Source organism: Bos javanicus, chromosome 23, assembly GCF_032452875.1.
Source record: "Bos javanicus breed banteng chromosome 23, ARS-OSU_banteng_1.0, whole genome shotgun sequence".
Taxonomy (NCBI): Eukaryota; Metazoa; Chordata; class Mammalia; order Artiodactyla; family Bovidae; genus Bos; species Bos javanicus.
The window spans coordinates 48,668,994-48,684,816 of record NC_083890.1 but is presented as its reverse complement, the minus strand read 5'-3'; the positions used below and the strand labels follow the sequence as shown (position 1 = coordinate 48,684,816).

The window sequence follows — 15,823 nt, the reverse complement described above, 5'->3', positions numbered from 1 at the left end:
CAACTAGGTGTCATCCGTGAGAGGTTAACATTCACTTTGGAAAAAAAAACTTCTGAAACATTGAAATAAGGACTTCCCCGGTGGTCCAGTGGTAAGGAATCTGTCTTCCAATGCGGAGAACACCACTTCCATCCCTGGTCGGGGAACTAAGACCCCACATGCCACGGGGCAATCAAGCCTGCTCACCGCAACTAGAGAAGCCTCCATGACAGAGTGAAGAAGCAGCCCAGCCAAATAAATAAACGAAATAATTTAAAACACTGAAATGAAGTTGGGTGGGTACTTACGCTCTTATTTATTTTAAAACAGAATTATAATGGGGTGGGAGGTGGGAGGGAGGTTCGAGAAGAAGGGGATATGCGTATACCTCCGGCTGATTCATGTTGATGTATGGCGGAGACCAACACAATATCATAAAGCGATTATCTTTCAATCCCAAATAAATTGACTTTAAAAAACAGAATTGCAACAGTAGCTTAAATAATTGAGGCATAAGAGCTCACCTAGAATTACACCAGCCTATCGATCGAGCTCTTATTTTCCCTCCCAGATTCACACGTAACCTTATACATCTACAAACCTGTTCAAACCTCGTTCAGCCATGCTGATTGGAACTAGAATTGTCTTTGTACAAACTGTCAATCAGGGTCTGTCCCTTTTCCATCCAGCCACCCTCTGAGCTGGGTTTTTATGCACTTGATGTCCTTTATCAGCATTGCTGTGTGCACAGCCATTCAGTCGTGTCTGACTCTTTGTGACCCCCTGGACTGTAGCCCACCAGGCTCCTCTGTCCAGGGGATTTCCCAGGCAGGAATACTGGAGTGGGTTTCCATTTCCTTCTCCAGGGAATCTTCCCGACCCAGGGATCAAACCCACATCCCCTATACCGGCAGGTGGATTCTTTACCACTGAGCCATCAGGGAAGTCCTCTTTATCAACACTAATGGAATCGTGAATATTTGCGTATGTTTTTGACTTCCTCAAAATGCCTTTTCATCCACCATCTCTTTTAATCCTTATAGCTCCATTTTTTTTTTTTTTGGACAGTTGCTGTACAGCATGTGGGATCTTAGTTCCCCGACCAGGGATCGAATTCATGCTTCCTTCAGTGAAATCACCGAGTCTTAACCACTGGACCACCAGGGAGTCCTTGCAGTAACTCGCGAGACAGCATCGCTTTCCTAAACGCAAGAAGCAGATTACATGTTGTGCTGTGGCAAACAGGTGGGGCCACAGCAAACCATCTGCAGAGGGCCAGGTAGCAGGTGTGTCAGGTTTTGTGGGCACGTGGTCTGTCTCAGCTGCAGCCCCTCAGCTCTGCCCCCGCCGTGCCAAGGCGGCGGCTGCGGGCACCATGCACGTGAATGGGTGTGTGCATGTTCCCATGAGACTTTACTGACGGACACTGGAAGGCCCGTCACTGTCGCAGGTCACAAAACAGGCTTCTTCTTTTGACTCCAGCATTAAAAACGTAAAAGCCGCTCTCGGCTCGTAGACACCCAGGTGTGGGCCAAAGTGACGCGCCTGTGGGCCGCGGTTTGCCAACCCAGGTCTAGCACAGAGGCTCTCGGAATCAGGAAGGACCTTGAGAGAGCTCTGAGATGTTTAATTGCTTCTCCTCTCGAGAGAGTAAAGAATCAAATCCCTCCCGAAGGCGACAGTCCACCGTGCCCCGCTAAGATGAGACCCCAGATACTCTGACTCCTAGTGCAGTGCACTTCCTACCAGAAGCCACTGCTTAAAATAAAGACAAATAGGAGACCAGTTAAAGAGATAACTGTAACAACTGCTCAGCACAGTGCCCGGAGACGAGAACGCCCAGTGCCGGCCGTGCGGCCGCCGCGGCCCCTGCAGACAGCGCCTGGCACGCGTTCAGAGAGCTTGAGAAACATAACTGGTTGAGCAGAAATCGTTCCAAGAAACAGCACCGTGACTTTTGCTCCGCTGCTGCCTCACTCTGCTGCAAGTTAACTCCTCGTCTGCCTGAGTTGTGAAACCTGTAAAATAAAGCAAATCGACAGTTGCCACTTTAACTTTTATGATAGTTTCACTTTTTATACCCGCTTCAGCAGTCCCCAGACAGAATGCCACCACCAGTCAAGGCGGACAGTTCTGCAGGTAATCGCTGACAAAGCGCCCGGGTGTGTAGCTGCCAGGACAAAGCAGTTTAGCTCTCTCCCTTCCGTTGCTTGAAATCCATGTTGTGTCGCCTCCGTTCATTAATTTTCTGCTGCTCCAATAAGAACATACCCTCTCTCGCTGGGGTGCAGGGCGGCTGCCCCAGAAGCAGCGGCTGAGACAGAATCAGCCGTCCAGAGAGCTGGAGCAGAGACCACCGTGGGAGTTGCGTGTGTGTGTGTGTGTGTTGGGGAGGTCTGTGCATGTGAGTGTGTGTGTGCGTGTGTGTGTGTTGGGGAGGTCTGTGCATGTGAGTGTGTGTGTGTGTGTGTGTGTGTGTGTGTTGGGGAGGTCTGTACATGTGAGTGTGTGTGTGTGTGTGTGTGTGTGTTGGGGAGGTCTGTGCATGTGAGTGTGTGTGGGTGGGTCTGCGTTTGTGTGTAGTCTGTTTGTGTCTGTGTCTGAGGGTCTGTGTGTGTGTTTCTCTTTCTGTGTGTCTGTGGGTGGGGGTCTGTGTATGTGTGGCTGTGTTTGTGTTTGTACGTGGGGGGGTCTGTGTGTGTCTGGTGTGTGTCAGTGTGTATGTGCGTCTGTGTGTGTGTGTGCATGCACAGAAACTGGAGACAGGGTTAAACTCTTCGGGGAAGGAGAGCAGAATGACCCGAGAACAATGGAACAGAAAGCTACCTGAGCGCACGTGGGCAGAGGAGAGGACATTGTGCTTATTTCCTCTTCTCTGAAGCGTTTCCTCCCCCCGCTCCTCCTGGCTTCCTCCTGTCTCTGAGGCCTGGAGGCTCTGAGTCATCCCGTCTGGACAAAGGGCCCTGGTGGCCAAGCCCCTCCAGCCCAGCCCCCGCCCCCACGCTGGGGCCCTGAGCACTTTGAGCCCCTCCACTGTGTGCAATCCTCGTGTGCGGTGGTCAAGTGTGGGGTCTGCCAGCCCCGCCGCTGTCCTGGGAGCCCCCAAGACAGGGCTCGGTTCACCTTACCCGTCACTGGATGCCAGCGCCTCGCAGAACGTCTGACACACAGGGGCGGAAAGTCTGTTCAGTGTCGCTGAGTGAGTGAACGACCCTGATTCTAAACGTGAAAAAGAAAAAAAAATCCACAGAAATATGATGCTTTTAAATGAAGCTTCAACACTGGTCACGTAAATACCTATTGCCTGATGGGAAAGCTGGACTGAACCCGGAGCCCACTTTGATTTCCAGAGGAGCTGTGGATCCCAGAGAGCCACTGACCTTCTAGGGGGAGGGGCTGTGAGAGGTGCTGGGGGTTCTTTACACAGCGATGTGCTCAGCTGGCGAGAGTCCTTGGCTCTTCCAGGTCCTAAGACTTCTGGAAGAAGGGTCAGCAGGGAATGCTGTGATGTGAACCCAGTTCTTCGGCATCACTTCAGCTGAGACTTCCAGAAGTGTCCAAAGAAGCAAAGCAGTAATAAACATCAAAGAGCTGTGCCCGCGCTTCCCTGGTGGCTCAGTGGTAAAGAGTCCACCTGCCAATGCAGGAGACACAGGTTCGATCCCTGGTCCAGGAAAACCCCACATGCCGCGGAGCAACTAAGCCCATGTGCCCTGACTACTGAGTCCACCCTCAGCGACAAAGAGAAGCCACTGCAATTAGAAGCCCAGACTCCACACTAAGAGCAGCTCCCGGTCTCTGCAACTGGAGAAAAGCCCACACAGCAATAAGACCCAGCACAACCATAAATACACGTACTAAATAAAACAAAAAGAGCTGTCCTCACAATATACCCTCTGTGTTCTACAGCTCCTTCATCCAAAAAATGGGCAGCGTTAACCGTATTTCTCCCACCTTACTCCTAACCTGAAATATTACCAGGCAATTTGCATTTTGATTTATTCAGCCTTCTTTTTAATACATGTTACACTTTCAACATCTACTTAGCATCTACTATGTGACAGGCGCTGAGCTGAGTTCCGTGGGGAAACAGAAGAACAGAATGGTGCTTCCGAGAAGCTCATGGTCAACTGGAGGAAATAGGGAAGTTGAGCTATCCATTTATATTCAACAGACTTTTATTTAAGCATCTATCAAATGCCAGGTGTTAAAAAGTAGGTTAAATGAATTAATTAGACCAATAAGTCAATGGAAAAGGCCAGCAAAGACATCAATCACTGTCATACACGGTAAGTGGTATAGCAGGTTGGAGTACACGGCATTAAGCACAAAAACCTGGCTTTGCGAGGTGGTCAGAGATGCTGCCACAGTCTAGGTTTTTAACTGGACCTCAAAGAATGAATAGAAATCCACAGAAGCAGTGCAAAGAGGAGGGGCAGGCGAAGGAGGAAACTTAGGGACCAAGCGTAGAGGTTAGGTGCGGAGCAGGCCCCAAGCATCATGATCTAGAGAACAGCAAGTATGCAGGCAGTTGGAGGGAAGCCAGCTGGAAAGGGAAGGGGGTACCATGCTAAAAATAAAACGGGTGATATGCCCCTTGGAGCAATGGTGAGCCATGGAAGCCAAGGAGCCGAGGAAGGGAACCCACGCTCGGATTTAAGAAAAGCTACAGGTGACTGAAAGGAGCAGGAAAGGAAACACCTGAGCTGGTAGCCGTAGGTGGGTGTTTTGACTCCCGTGCAAGTTCACGTCTGTCCACATGTCCAGCAGGACCATGCCCCCAAGGGGGCCACTGCGGGTGGCGGGATCTGCTGGGCACGGAGAAGCCAGTTTTCATGATGTAGGAACAGCAGACGCAGGACCCAGCGGACGGTAACTGACGCGGGTCCCAGACGGAGTCGTCCCACTGAGGGGAACGTGGCTCACTGACCCACGTGTCGCCAGGGTCTCGCAGAGGAGGGAGGCGGGCTCGTGGGGAGGCTCACACTGCAGCTTTCAGAAGGCGAGCCAGCAGGGGCTGAGAAGGAGCACATGCAGTGGCCATGAGTGCAGGGTCAGCCTCAGCTCGGGTCCTCTCCGCAGGGTGGCCGAGATCTCCCCCACATAGCAACCCTTTGCAACTTTCAAAGCACCGTCCCCCTTCCTCGAACACACAGCTGGCTTCTGGAGTAGATACTGAGAGGGACGCCCTGCCGAAATGACTCATGGCTCGAGAGCATGCCGGAAAGAGGAGTCACGCTAGAAGAAGGCAAAGGGACATCATAGCCGCTCGAGAAAGAAAGGGCCACTCAAGGCTGGCAGGTGTGTGACATCTGCAGCTCAGAGCTTTATCCACAACCACTTAGTCTCAAAGCATTCCCACTTGCCCATCAAATAAAATCTAAAAGCAAACACATTCCACAAGCCTTATCAGAGCCACACAGACACAAACCGATCATGGTGGTTCAGAAAGTCAGGATTTATATTTTATATTCAGTCCTATTCCTAAATTGGGAAAGGTTTCCATATCATTATTGTGCTCACTATAGGCTCCACTGTTCTTCGAAACTGCTGTACCATAAAACCCAGGTTATGAGTGTTAACATAATAAAAGCAATAATGCAAACGCCAGGTCACCAGGCATTCATCCAGAAGTCGAGCACGGTAAAGCACTTTGGTCAAAAGATTACAATGTAACTGAAGCCCTGTAATATATTATACTGAATATAAATTATTAATGTGATTTAATTTTAAGTGTTAGCTAAATGCTTACTAGAGTATTTTAAAAGAAAAACAATCTTGAGACACGCAAAAGCGAGTTGGTAAAATATTATAAAATATGATAGGGAATAATTTGGTCTTAGCTCTGGGTACACTAATACTTAACTGACAATTGGTCTTCTGGGGTTTTTTTGGTTGTTTCATTCTACATCAAAGAAAAGCAAAGCCCACAGTTCTTGCCATATGGCAAGGAACATTTTCTAGATTATCCATTTCTACTTGCCTTAACACCTCGCTGTTTCTACAACCAATAGCTTCTCCTCAATGCCCACTGTGGCTTCATCTCAGATACCCACCTCCAGTGGGAAAATTCAGTATCGTGGGTTGGACTTGGTCTGAGACTGAGCCATACAGTTATAATCAGAATCTTACTGAGTCAACAAATATGAGTACTTCTACAATTTTCTATACATATTGACAAGTGGCTTTTAGTAAGAATTCTGCCTAATCACGGGGGCTTCTCTGGTGGCTCAGTGGTCAAGAATCTGCCTCCCAGTGCAGAAGACATGGGTTTGCTTCCTGGGTTGGGGCGATCCCCTGGAGGAGGAAATGGCAACCCACTCCAGTATTCTTGCCTGGAGAATCCCATGGACAGAAGAGCCTGGCGGGCTGTAGTCCATGGTGTTGCAAAGAGTTGGACACGACTGAGCACACACACACACACACCCATGACTCACTGCAAAGATGGGTGTGATTGGCCTTCTCTTTAAACCCCAGCACTGCTTCTAGGCCAATAAATGACCCTCTCCCCCATACGCCATCTGTGTTCGTCTGCTCAGGCTGCCATAACTGAGGAGCCCAGACCGGGGTAAATAGAAGAAGTGTATCTGCCCAGTTCTGGAGGCTGAAAGGCCAAGATCAAGGCGCCAGCACAGCTGGTTCCTTCGGAGGCCTCTCTCCTCCGCTTACAGACGCCGCCTCCTCCCTGAGCCCTCACACGGTCTTCCTTCAGTGTGTGTCTGGGTCCTGAGTCCCACTTCGTATAAGGAAACCAGTCCCGTTGGACTAGGGCCCAGCTTCATGACCTCCTTTTACCTAAACAACCTCTTTAAAGACTCCACCTCCTCCAAGTACAGACACATTCTGAGGTCCTGGGGGCTAGGGCTTCCCCGCATGAATTTCAGCCCCTCACACCACCCACAAATGTAACACTTACGAAGGCATCTCCAGCACACTCAGCGTGGCCTCCACCCAGACACCACCCACACCCACCCAGAGCCCACACCTCACCCCCGACTGCAGCCTCTCTGAGGGCCATCTCCCCCAGACTCCTGGTCTCGGTTCTCACCAGGACCTTCAGGGACCCAGCTCCTCTACCTGCTTGGCAGCCCTCCAGCCCCTCCTGATTCACCACCTCCCTGTCCGCTCTAGAACCCATAAGACAGCCTGTGCCCCCATCGCGGCATTGGCACCCAGGCAGGAAGGTCGGGCCCAGCAACGCTGTTGATTATGTGCAGTGGCCATTCCAACCCATCCGGGTTTGCCAGTGCCCAGGACAAGCCTTCATTCTGCAAGTGTCTGTCACTTCCTCCACCTCCTGTTTCTCCCCCCAGGTCTACCTCTTTCTCCGAGAACCTTCCCCCACCCACTCGGCCAGAGAGGAAAAACCACGCTCTGAACTCTCCCTCTGGCCAGAAATGATGATGAGACCAGTGGCAGATGCTGCCTGCAGATCCTCTCGAAGCAGACCTGTTGCTGAGTGCTGGGGCTCTGCCGGAGGGGCCACACTGAGTCAGAGCCCCCCACCCCAGGTACCACGGTGCCCCCAGCCCACATCGGGCCCTGTGATCCACATCGGGCCCCGTGATGGCAGCGAGGCCTTGCAAAGACTTGGTCTACGGGGAGAGGAATGAAGCAGGCATGCCTCGGAGATGAGAGGGCGGAGGCAAGGGTGTGAGGCTGCGAGGAGGACTTCCCAGCTCCCATGACGTCAGCCTGCCGTCCCTGCCGGCTTCCGGACCCTGACACGGTCCAACAAGCCCTTCTTCACCCGGGCTGAGTCGCTTCTTGTTTCTTGCCACCGAACCATCCTTTACTAAGACACCTTACAACACAGCTGCTGGCTCGCCCCCGCCACCCACTCCCTCGTTCTTTTCTTCTCCCGGAATCTGTTTTCCTGTTTCTATTGAGACAGCCACGCTGCACACACAGGGCCTGAATTTTCACTTGAACAAACGCTGCCTGGCCTGGGCCCAAAGAGGACAAGCAGCAACCCCGTGACTTGGCCACACAACAGGTGAGCCGCGCCGTGCCAGCACGCACACTGACTTGCCTCGGACCTGCTGGGCTGACTGTGAGAGCCTCCTGACAACAAGCCGGACCGCCTGGGCCGGAATTCCTCTGGACGTTTGCAGCAGCCGTAGCCTGAGAGCCACGGGAGGCGCTGGGCAGCCAGGGTGGAGCTGTGTGGGGGGAGACAGGTCGGGGGTAGGCTGTGTTCAAGGGAACATTCTTCATCCCAAATCACTCAGAACTTCAGCCATGAGATTAATGGTTGCCGTGGCAACTGATCAGCCCGGGAGGCTTCTCACAGCTCCTCAGAACGAGTGTGTTAGTCGCTCGGTTGTGCCTGACTCTCTGTGACCCCCATGGACTGTGGCCTGCCAGGTTCCCCTGTCCATGGGGATTCTCCAGGCAAGAATACTGGAGTGGGTTGCCATTTCCGTCTCCAGGTCACCTTCCCGACCCAGGGATTGAACCCATGTCTTCCGTGTCTCCTGGCAGGCAGGCGCTTTACCACTAGCGCCCTCAGGATGAGGGGACCCTCTCTAACATGCCAAGATCTGCCACGGGCCAAAGTTGTCTCTTGCGTTTTGGGCAAAAATAAACTTTCTTTTGCACATTCTATGGGACTTTTTGGAAAATTTTCTCTCCTGAGGAAACGCCACGTTTTTCTCTTGGTGTTTATCTGACACTACACAATTCGGCTATTCCCTCAAAGAAGAAGTTCCTACCGCCTTGGGGGCATTTTTCTCTCGTGCTGTAGTTCGGGGGGCATGGGTCTGTTTCAGTTACTTCTCTTCACTCAGTCTTCCTCCCCTGGCGCTCCTCCCTCTCCTCCAGCCCTCACTCACTCCCAGATGAGACACTGGGCATCACGTGGTTCGCAGATTCGAAGGCATCCTTTTAGGAGCACCTCCAAACGAAAGGATGCCCTCTTGCAAGCATTCTGCTCTAACAAGTGGCAGGTCCCCCTCCCCTGTGGACAACGCACAGCCATGAGAACCACGAGTCACGAGACTCAGTGAATCCAGGGCACGTCCTTCCCTGCAGCCTGCTCTTCGAGGGACCGCCTCTGAAATAAAGACTGGTCCTCCACGTGAGAAAGGGCACAGACACGTTCTTTTAGTTCATTTGCTTCTTTCGCTTGGTTTTTCGGTTGATTTGCCGAAGTGGTAGTGACTGTATTATACAGACCTAACTCCTACAAGCACATGTCTCCATCAGCGTGAATAAGCAGAGGACTTCCCTGGTGATCCAGTGGTTAAGAACCCACCTTCCAGGACAGGGGAGGCGGGTTCAATCCTGGTCAAAGAACTGAGATCCCACATGCCACCAGGAAGCTCAGCCTACACTCCGTGACTGGAGAAGCCCAGTACCACGGCTGAGACCCAACACAGCCAGATACATAGAGACTTCTTAAAAGAAATAAAACAATAATTATGGGCACATGATTAGAACTGCACCTATCATGCTTGTTTTTGACATGATGACTACAGAAACTGGCACCACAGGAGGAGGAGAAAAAGCTGACTGGGGTCACAGACACCCTTGGCTTAAGGGGCCCTAGACCGGCACCACCATGCCCCTGTCCTTACCGCTGGTAATCGGTATAAATAAATCAGCTGTGATTTATTTTGCTGATGTATAAATGCATGGATTTTATGTTCCATCTTGTATGCCATATAGGCATTCCTTGGTGATATGTAGAATTGCTTTTGTCAGCTTTGATTAAATAGCTCATGGTTTTATGTTTCCAATAAGAAAATATATCTGTGAAATACCTTTATTATTGAAAATCCTGCAATAAAAAACAATCCTGGTGCCTGTAAAAGTTTCTAGCTATTCTTTTCAACTATCAAAGCAATTATTTCTTAGCTCAGTTTTTTGATAAGCCAAAGTTTCTTAGAAATGCAAGTATGATCTTAATAGAAAATAGAGTGTACTGTGAAATATCAGTTAACCAGAACACCCTTTCTGGTTAAGCAAGCATTAGATGCAGCAGAAGCACAGGGGACTCGGCTATGGGGAGGGTGCCTGCCGTCCATCAGGGCACCGCGGCCTGAGGGAAGTGTTCTTTGCAGAGACTCTGGTCCTTCTGCTCTAACTCTCTGTGAACCAAGTCACACCTGCCTTCTCTCTGGTGTAGGAACAGCCCACCAGAAGGAAAGACCCTGGGTTCAGATGCTCAAGCCACATTCCTTCAGTGCGAAGTCACTAATAATTTCACCAATATAGAAAGATGGTTCCCATATATTGTTAACTAAAGCATCAGTTTGGAAAACAGTAAGAATTCAGTTTTGTAAAGGGTACACCCCAGGACTGGGTTAGAGAAAGGGGTTGGGTGACAAAGGCAGGCTTAGGAGAAAGCACAAGGAGATGGTTGCAATGACGCAAAAATGAAAGTGATTTGGACCAGCACACGGAAGAGAGGGCTAAGTGCAAAAATGAGTTGCATGTTGATTCGTTGGATTGCAGGTCACTGAGATTTTCATGGAGGTTACCTTAAAAACCTTATTTGGGCTCAAGCGCACCTCTCATTCACCGGAACTGGATTTTAGCCATTGCTGTATAAGAGGAACTGGCCAGTCCGTTTTATCAGTCAGCATGGCCGCCACCTCTGTTGATAAACCGCAAGCTTATTCCCTCTCCCTCTACTGCCCAGGGACTTCCCCGGTGGCTCAGATGGTGAAGCATCTGCCTACAACGTGGGAGACCTGGGTTCGATCCCTGGGTTGGGAAGATCTCCTGGAGAAGGAAGTGGCAACCCACTCCAGTATTCTTGCCTGGAAAATCCCATGGACAGAGGACCCTGGTAGGCTACAGTCCATGGGGTCGCAGAGTCGGACACGATGAGCAACATTTACTTTTTATTTACTACTGCCCAGCGCAGATGGGCTCAGCATAGTCTCTGGAACACAGACTGACAGAGGCTCCATGCAGCACATGCTCCACAGCCACCGCCACGGCCAGGAGGAAGCGTGGTGAGTTTATCGCTTCTGCTCACATGTAATTGGCAAAGCAATACTCGTTTCCTTAGTCGGTTTGGTTAGCAGGAGTCATTGCCCCAGATAACACTTAACTGACAAAATCCAGTTTCAGAACCGAAGAATTTGACGTCTCCATTAAGAAAACGCCCCTAGAAAGACTCAGATCTACTCTGATAGATAGATAGAAAGCGTATATATGTGAATTCACATGCATAGGTGTGCTTGTAGAAAATACAGACGATGGAGTTAAACGTTTATGGAGCCTGGAGGGACCCTGCAGGAGAATTTTCTGAGTAAATACTTCACAGAGGCAGAGCTGAGCACAAGAAATGTGGCTTTGAAACCAGATAGTCTTGCCTGTTACTCTCTCTGAGACTTGCCAAGCTGAGTTCTCAGCCACTCAGCCTCAGGGTCCTCATATGTGAAGTGGATACAAAATCTACCACGCGGCTCTTGTAAAATAAAGTACCCAGGGACATAATAGGGAGTCTGTGAATGTTAGTTGCTGTTTATTTTGCTTTGTTCAGTAAAAAACAAACAAAAAAAAAGCTTTGTGATTATTTGCTTTGTCTTTTTTTTCCCCTAGGTCACACCCTATGGCATGTGGGATCTTAGTTCCCTGACCAAGGATCAAACCCCTGTCCCCTGCAGCAGAAGCAGAGTCTTAACCACTGGACCATCAGTGAAGTCCCTGCCTTGTCTCCTATAAAAGGGCATATATGAACACCCCTACTAATCGACATTTCTCACTAAAAGGGTACTGATTACTAAACATTTCATTTAAAATGTGCATTAGCATTAAAGACAACTTCTCTCATTTTCTTTTACTAGATGATTCTAGCTGTGTTCTCCCAGAGGAAATGATTCGATTGAAAGGTTGGGAGAGCAAGTCTGCCTTCATCAACGAAGCCTTGGAATCGTGAATGAGTTTTACCTTCAAGAACTTTTTGTTTATATACCGAAATATTTCACTTTGGAAACTGAGTGCTGAATCTGAAGACCAGTCAGCAGCGTGCTGATTTTCTACTCCAAGTTGTCCCAGGTGTTAAAAGATGTTGTATGGTCCTACACCTGCAGCTGATATCTTCATTCCATTTCAATTAGTCCTTTTGTGCATGTTAACACCCATCCGTTCTTTCACACAAGCTGATCCTTCAGGCCCTGAACACCCCTCCCCTACAATTTTTTAAGCAACGAGTTTGAATTGCCCGTTGCAGTTTCGACCCGTTCCCTGCCTTGTGGGTGGTTGCTGCTGCTGCTGCTAAGTCGCTTCAGTTGTGTCCAACTCTGTGCGACCCCACAGACGGCAGCCCACCAGGCTCCCCCGTCCCTGGGATTCTCCAGGCAAGAACACTGGAGTGGGTTGCCATTTCCTTCTCCAATGCATGAAAGTGGAAAGTGAAAGTGAAAGTGAAGTCGCTCAGTCATGTCCGACTCTTTGCAATCCCATAGACTGCAGCCCACCAGGCTCCTCCGTCCGTGGGATTTTCCAGGCAAGAGTAAGGATGTGATATCCACCTGTAGGAAGATGGATTCCTTGGTTCTTGAGATGATACATGAGAAGCAGATCCAAATGAAAATACTTTCTGCCCTGGGTCTCTTACAGTCTTGGAGATGCTCGCTTCAGTTCCTGAAAATGCACATCTGAATCTAGAAGGAGCATCTGTCTCAGTCAAGACCCACAGGGATCCGCCTGGAGCCATGGTCGACAGGCCAGCACCTTCCTCCTGCCAGCTCACAGGACGTCCCAGACTTTCTCTGCAAGTGGCCCATGGAGAATCTTAGTCTCTGATGTTGTTGAGAAGCAGAACATGTGTTACATGAATATTTAGTTTATGAGAGAGATAGCAGAAAACATCTCTTTTCTGCCCTCAAGTAGTAGAATTATGGCTATGTTTTTATTTCCATCCAAAAATTCACATAACATTAAAAAGGAAATGTAACACAGTAATTGAAACAAATTGGAAATTTCTATGGCCATAACATTTATGAGTTCAAATTTCATGTGAGCACATGGAAATAGTTAGTGAGCATACGTTGGCAGCATCCAAATTACACCTAATAAAATGGCCACAGAGAGAAAAGTAACGTAAGATGATTTACTTATCCTACCTAATTCGCTGTTTTATTTCAATCCGTAACTATTCCCAGTCAACCAAATGCCACCAGTCTGCTCACCCTGAATTGTTGGTAATGGCTGCTGGTGCTATCTGTTTGCTCGTTGGTAATGTTTTCTTTGGCTGGTCAGAAATTTAGCAGGTGTGAAACGGAGTCCTGTTCCCTTTGCAAGCTTGTTGGTCATCAGGGCCGAGCTAAGAAAGATTCGAAAGATAGAGAGCAGTTGCACTCAGCTACGCAGCGCTCCTGTCTACACCCCAGATTAAATCTGCGGGTTTGCAGGGGTGGGAGGAGGCATGGGCCAGCTGCTGCCTTAAGGAATGAGAGAAACGCCCTGGCTCCCTGTGCCGCGCGATGACCCCCTGGAGCAATGGCGAGGCTCACGGCCTCTCAGTGGGCCCTAGGCTCCTCTCGCTCCTCTGTCTCCAGGCTGCATCCATGACAACCTGGGCTTGTCACCGTTCTCTGTAAAAACTGGATGTTCCCTCTGCGTGCGGGCACACGCACGGAAGTGCACACTGGCGATCCCCTCACTTCACAGACACCACGCAATGAAGAGTGAAGTGTCTGGGGGACCGGTGATATCTGTGGAGTTCTATCATGACAGGAGACCGGGGCCTTTAACCTGTCAGCTCTAAACCGGGGTGAGCGATGCCCATCCTGCCCACCACGCGCAGGAGGCGTGAGGATCCAATCCAAGGAGAACGAGAGGAAATACGCACACGTTCGGGGAACTGTCCAATCTCACCCAGATGTTATCCAGGAGTATTGAGGCCTGGGATGTGCAGTGAGCTTCAGATGACTGTTTAGCCGAATTCACTACAAACATAGAAAAGATCTACTTGGTGGTGGAGGGGGCGGTGACGATGCTTTGATGAAGCAAAGTAACTGGACGACGGGATGCAGGCCTCAGGGTCCCTCCTCTTGGGATCACCCCAACCAAGAGCCAGAAACTCCATCTGTGAAAGCTCACAGGGGCACGTCCCTGGTGCTCCAGTGGTTAAGACTCTACACTTCCCCTGCAGGGGGCATGGGTTCCATCCCAGGGCAGGGAACTAAGATCTCACATGAAGCACAAAATGACCACGAAAAAAAATAAAGAAGAAAAGAAAACAAGCTTACTAGGCGGTGCGCCTGGGCGTCCCGCCCACTGCCCCTCTACGACTGCTCTGCCCCCCTCCCATTCTTTCCCCCCCTTCCACTCCCCAACCCCCGCTGCCCGCTCCCAACACTTGCACAGAAGCCGTCAGGACCACAGCCCCTCCCCATCCTCTACTTTATCTATAAGCTCTTTCAACATGGAGAGCTAAGCGGGGAACTTGGGTCTCCTCAACAGACTCTGACAGGGGGCCCACAACTGAGGGGGAAGGCCGGCAGGAGAAAGGAAAGGGCTCAGAAGCTCCCCCAAGTCACCGAAGCCAAGCTGGGGAAAACTCCCGTGTCTCCTTTCAGCCACAGGCCCCAGATGGCCTTATGGGCACATCCCTGCCCGTAGGGCAGTCTGGATTCCTCATGAACCGACCACCCACGCGTCAAGCCCAGCAGATAGGTGGGCGGGTGTGAGGGGCACATGGCCTGGACAGCCTCCTCGCCCACCTGTCCTGTGTTAAACCTCTAGCACCCAGAAGAATCTGAAGCCTCGGCGTCTGGGCTGTGAGGACAATAAGCTCATTTCAACCCTGCCATTCCTCGGCCAAGAGTGCTTGGCCCTCCGTAATAGATGACCTTTTGTTTCCTTGAGGGTCGGTCAGTGGCATCACAAGAGTCCAAGAGTTGGACACAACTTAGCGACTAAACCACCACCAGGCTTCCCTGGTGGCTCAGATGGTAAAGAATCTGCCTGCAATGCAGGAGACCCGGATTCGATCTCTGGGTCAGGAAGATCCCCTGGGGAAGGGAACAGCTACCCGCTCGGCTCTTTTGCCCGGAGAATCCCGTGGTTGAGGAGCCTGGAGGGCTACAGTCCATGGGGTCGTACAGAGTCAGACACGACTGAATGACTAATGAGATAGGATTCGGGTCCTTGTGCCTCACTGTAAAACGCCGGCAGCTCACCACCAGCCAAGAGCTGGTGCGAATTAATGCTGACCCTGGGTCAAATGATGGGCCCAAATCTCTGAAACCTCGGCCCTCAGAGGGAAGGAAGCTTCACCCGGAGAAGATGACACATAAAATGGGTCCCTGCCCAGAAGAGCTTACACGGTAACACGTCCACGGGCAGGAGAAAAACATGTTTTCCCCATGCGGCATGTTGCTGAGATCTTGCTCTTAATGGCATAAATCTTTGTAAATCCTCCAGATTGAAAGATGAAGCAAGGGAAGCGAGCGGGTGAGGCAGGAGGCATTTCAGGCTGCCTGTGGGTAACGAGACAAGCCTCGGGGCAGGAGGGACCATGGAGGAGGGCCCATGAGGGGCAGATGCTGCTGGTGCTGCTGCAGAACCCCTCCTTCTGCCAGCCCCTCTGAGAGCCACCAGGCTGTCCAGCCTGGCCTGGCCCACCTCTGGGCACCTCCCTTTCTCAAGAAGAGCTGCCAGCCCTCTGATGAGCCGGGGGCTTGGGTCAGCAGTCTTCCCGGCACCTAACCCCAAACCAGGCACACGGAATTCGTGCACGATAAACACAGATTTTGAGAACAGATCAATTCATTAACACGCCTGCAGCATACAGCCCTCCCCGAGGAACTTTCATTCCAGGACAGATGTGAGACGCATCCCTTGGTCACTTCTAGATGTGAATGTCTTAACTATGTCACAC

General features: G+C 50.7%; 1 long non-coding RNA gene across 1 annotated transcript; it reads right to left on the bottom strand.

The window, feature by feature from the left end:
• Nucleotides 1-223: 223 nt before the first annotated feature.
• Nucleotides 224-13,322, bottom strand: LOC133236744 (uncharacterized). The gene is made up of 3 exons (XR_009733009.1): nucleotides 13,128-13,322; nucleotides 3,108-3,198; nucleotides 224-1,997 (listed from the first exon to the last, which is right to left on the bottom strand). It is a non-coding gene; the product is annotated as an uncharacterized LOC133236744 (long non-coding RNA).
• Nucleotides 13,323-15,823: the final 2,501 nt, after the last annotated feature.